Raw genomic sequence first — 5650 nt, 5'->3', positions numbered from 1 at the left:
TCATACACTGACAAGAAAGGATTGTGCGGCAATTTGGGTATGTTCAGACTATTCCTCCACACTCTTCGGGTTGAAGATTATGCTTAGAAGATATTGACGACAAATGGATGTAGTTCTTTGAGTATCTTGCACCAGTGGGTTAGATATGTGCAGTGCCTGGACAATGTGCATCAAACTATATGGACTGGTTATACATGATTTCACATCTCTTCATGAGGCCGGCACAACCCAAGGATCTAGTCAGACATCCACCTGTTGTGCAAGATGACACATATGTCGAACTAGATATTCCTCAGTACCCAGTGGTGGCAACAACTATGGAGGAAGCACCTGCACATGCACCTTCTCATGTGGAGCAGCCTCGACATGCAGTGGTAACATATATATTCATCTTACTCTGAATTTCATTTTATTTAAACATGCAATATGTATAAACCTTATCCGTTGTTGTGAATGCCATAGTAGGCTTACCAAGCAATAGCTGAAAGGTTGGAACGGTTGCTTAACCTAAGGATAATGAGTGAAGGCATAGAAACATACGATGTCATGGAATAATGCCTAAGGATTGCTAGACGTGTGACTGCGGATCGTAATGTACATGTGTGGTCATGACGAAGGCGGCACATGGAAGACGCATGAAGACATTTAGAATTTTTTAGGAAATGTATTGACAATGTTTATCCTTTTATTTTATTTGACAACATTTTTATTTTGCCAATTTTATTTGAAATATTTTTTATATTACTATCGAACCGCTTATATCATAGGTCATGAATTAAACAACAACAACAACAACAACAACAACGCCTTATCCCACTAGGTGGGGTCGGCTACATGGATCAACTTCCGCCATAATGTTCTATCAAGTACCATACTTCTATCCAAACCATTAATTTCGAGATCCTTTTTGATAACCTCTCTTATAGTCTTTTTGGGTCTTCCTCTGCCTCGAATTGTTTGTCTTCTCTCCATCTGGTCTACTCTCCTCACTACAGAGTCTACCGGTCTTCTCTCTACATGCCCAAACCACCTAAGTCTATTTTCCACCATCTTCTCTACAATAGGCGCTACTTCAACCCTCTCTCTAATAGCTTCGTTTCTAATTTTATCCTGTCGAGTCTTACCACACATCCACCGCAACATCCTCATCTCCGCTACACCTACTTTATTCTCATGTTGGCTCTTGACCGCCCAACATTCTGTTCCGTACAAAATCGCCGGTCTTACCGCAGTCCGATAAAAATTTCCCTTTAGCTTGATCGGTACCTTTGCATCACATAACACCCCCGATGCTTTTCTCCATTTCATCCATCCTGCTTGAATGCGATGATTCACATCCCTTTCAATTTCCCCATCATCCTGTATTACAGACCCAAGATATTTAAACCGTGTGACTTGAGGGATAATATGGTCTCCTATTTTCACCTCTGAGTTAGAAACCCTCCTTCTTTTGTTGAACTTACATTCCATATACTCCGATTTGCTTCTGCTTAGGCGAAAGCCATGTGTTTCTAGAGCTCGTCTCCAAGTTTCCAACCTCTCATTCAACTCCTCCCTCGACTCTCCAAGGAGGACTATGTCATCTGCAAAAAGCATGCATCTCGGCGCTATCTCTTGGATTTGTTCCGTGAGGACATCCAGAATTAAGGTAAAAAGGTAGGGGCTAAGGGTTGACCCTTGATGTAAACCAATTGTGATGGGAAAATCGTCTGACTCTCCACCTTGTGTCCTAACACTAGTCGATACCCTATCATACATATCTTGGATAGCTCGAATATATGCAACCCTAACCCCTTTCTTCTCTAGAGCTTTCCACAAAATCTCTCTAGGCACTCTATCATACGCTTTCTCCAAGTCAATAAAAATCAAGTGCAAGTCTTGTTGGGCCATGCGATATTGCTCCATCACCCGCCGTAATAAATAAATCGCTTCCATGGTCGACCTTCCCGGCATGAAACCAAATTGATTCTCAGTAACTTGAGTCTCCTTTCTTAATCTCCGTTCGATCACTCTTTCCCATAATTTCATGGTATGACTCATGAGCTTGATTCCCCTATAATTTGCACAATTTTGTATATCCCCCTTGTTCTTATAGATTGGCACTAACATGCTTCTCCTCCATTCCTCCGGCATGCGTTTTGACCTCATAATTTCGTTAAAGAGTTCGGTGAGCCACTCAAGACCTCTATCTCCAAGAGTTTTCCACACTTCAATAGGTATGTTGTCTAGCCCCACCGCCTTACCATTACTCATTCTTTTCAACGCTTCCTTTACCTCCTGTTTCTGAATCCGACGATAGTACTTATAGTTCCGGTCCTCTTCTCTTGTGTCTAGAATGCTAGAGTCATATCCATATCCATCATTAAATAAGTTGTGGAAATACGCCTTCCACCTTTCCTTGATATCTTTTTCATGCACTAAGACTTTGCCTTCTTCATCCTTAACACACTTTACTTGATCCAAATCTCTAGTCTTCCTCTCTCTACCCTTAGCAAGCCTATATATAGATCTTTCTCCGTCCCTGGTTCCTAGAGCTTGGTATAGTCCGTCAAAAGCTTGGGCTCTTGCCTCACTCACCGCCTTTTTGGTTTCATTTCTAGCTATCTTATACTTATCCCAAGTTTCAGAATTTCTACACCTAGACCACTCCTTGAAACACTCCTTTTTTACTCTAACTTTGCTCTGAACATTTTCATTCCACCACCACGATTCTTTACCCCTAGGTCCAAAACCTCTAGATTCACCCAACGTCTCTTTAGCCACTTTAATAATCTCTTGGGACATCTTGTTCCACATATCATTTGCACTTCCTTGTGATTGTCCACACCAACCCTCCCATATCTTTTGTTGGAAGATTCCTTGTTTCTCACCCTTCAAGTGCCACCATTTGATCCTTGGTGCTACCAGAGGACTTCTTCTCTTTGCCCTATCTCTAATTCTTACATCCATAACCAAAACTCTATGTTGGGTAGTCAAGCTCTCTCCCGGAATAACTTTACAGTTCAAGCAATACTTCCTATCAGACTTCCTGATAAGGAAGAAATCTATCTGAGAACATGTCCCTCCACTTTTGTAAGTGATAAGATGTTCCTCTTTTTTATTAAACCATGTATTGGCTATAGAAAGATCCAAAGCCTCCGAAAACTCCAAGATGGATTTACCCTCCCCATTCATCTCTCCTAGGCCAAAACCCCCATGCACCCCCTCAAAACCTCTAGCCACGCTACCTACATGTCCATTGAGATCCCCTCCTAGGAAAACTTTCTCTCCTTGGGGTATATCCTGAAGTACCCCTTCTAGATCCTCCCAAAATTTTACCTTAAAGTGTTCTGCTAACCCAACCTGAGGTGCGTACCCACTAATAACATTAAAGGTGTCCTGTCCCACTACCAATTTTAAGACTATGATACGATCTCCTACTCTTCTTACATCCACGACATCCTTCTTCCACTCCTTGTCCACAATAATCCCTACCCCATTTCTTGATCTGATTTTTCCCGTATACCACAGCTTAAATCCCGAGTTGTCTAATTCTTTCGCTTTTTCACCTGTCCACTTAGTTTCTTGTAGGCACATAAAATTGATCTTCCTCCTCACCATAACATCCACTATTTCCATAGATTTTCCAGTAAGTGTGCCTATATTCCATGTACCAAAGCGAATCCTCCTGTCATGAACTAGCTTCTTTACCCACACCCGTTCATGAAAATGTGGGAACCCTTGCTTACTTTTCACTACATCCGGGCGGCGATGCAGCGGCCCTTGCTCTTTTGACACTGTACTCGAGCCATACAGCGCGTTGCTTCCGAGCAACGACCTAGCATTCACATTATTACGTAATAGATCCAGGTCATGAATTAAACCATAAAATAAAATTACTATTGAACCACTTATATCAATGGTCAACTCACTAAACCCTGGTATTCATGTAACGGTTAACCCTAATAACGCGCGTAACACTAAACCCTAGGTATTATAGTAACCCTAGACCGTTTGAACATAAAGTATAATACATAATTATATGAATTTCCAATTAAACAACTGTATATTATTGTAGTACATGACAATTACATAAGTACCTAAGTCTTCACTCTTCACTTAAATCAACATAGTTTGTTTTCAACATCATCAAATTTTTGTACTATTGCATTCTACTAATATATGGAGTTGGTCACTGCTTTGCTTGAGGATGACAATTTCTAGACTATAACAAAGCTAGAGGCAGTAAGGAACAACAATCTCTTAAATAAACCTGTTACACATGCACAAACAATTTCAAATTATTATAACACAATTAATTTCATCAATTAAAAAATAAGTTTATGATGAATCTACCTGAACAAAATGATTGTCATACACATTATATTACGCGATGCATAGAAGAATTTGTTGGTGATTGACTTCTAAGAGGAAAAAACATCATGCTTTGTTGGAGAGACAAAGAAACAAGGATGATGTTATACCTTGATGCAATGACATATTTCATGTCGGTTATATTCATCCACTTATCCATGGTAACTTGCATGTTACAGTTATGATTATATTTATTTAAACTAAATTTTAACTAAAAAAAACAGAAATTACATACCATGGATAATCCATCAACAAGTAGGGACCACTTTAATTCGTCAAATCTATCTATGCCACCAAGGAGGTTGATATACTCATCAGACCATTTGAAAAGTTTTTTAAGCAAATGGTTACGCACCAAAGACCATGAATCTTCACCCATACCTAATGATGCAATCCTACCCCGCAAGGGCATTGGATAGAAGACTCCAAGTAGATTGGACCAAAGATGCTATAGAAGGCCCTAGGGTTCTCATGAACCTTAGGATAGATTTTGGGCCAATGGGCTAAGTATGAGCCCATTTATCTTTGTAAATATTAGATAAAGGTTTTACTATTTTTGGGCCTTGTATTTAGGGCTCCATAATGTAGGTAGGGTACAATTGAAATGTAGGATTTTTCACCCTTATATTTTAGGGCACCTAGTCTAGTTTTTGTATTAGGGGTAGTTTTGTAATTTCACATGCATTGAGTGAATATTTGATGTGTGTGTTGGTAAATAAATTTAATTGAATTGGAAGAAGCCCAATCCAATTAAATTTTAGAAGGGGAGGTGAGCATTTGCTTGCTACACCCATTGCCACATCATATAGTCACACTTTGTGCATGTCCTTCATGCTTTACATGCCTCATGACACCTAAGCATACTTAGTGGAGAATCTTGGACTTGATCTTGGATTATTTGGCTGAACCATAGCTAAAATTCACTAATCATAATTAGTGAATTTTTGGCTCCACAAATTCAATTTCAAATTCAAGTAAAATGTGAATAGAAATTCAAATTTCCCTCCAATTTTGTGTGACACTTAGGCTATAAATAGAGGCTATGTGTGTGTATTTTTTCAACTTTGATCATTTGAGAATTACACTTCAAAGTTTAGACCTCTTTTGAGGTACAAAATTTCGTGCTCCTTCTCTCTCCACTCATCTTCTCCTACCTTCAAGCTCTTATCCATGGCTTCCTATGGTGGTGAGCTTCTTCTTGACTCATCTTCTCCTTGAAGTGGCGTCTCCTCTCAACTCTTCTTCTTCTCCATTCCACTGCCATTAAAATTCAAGAAGCAAAGGAATCCATTGATAA

This window comes from Glycine max, chromosome 16 (assembly GCF_000004515.6).
Source record: "Glycine max cultivar Williams 82 chromosome 16, Glycine_max_v4.0, whole genome shotgun sequence".
Lineage (NCBI taxonomy): Eukaryota > Viridiplantae > Streptophyta > Magnoliopsida > Fabales > Fabaceae > Glycine > Glycine max.
The sequence above is the reverse complement of the archived record's forward strand: the minus strand, read 5'-3'. Positions refer to the sequence as shown.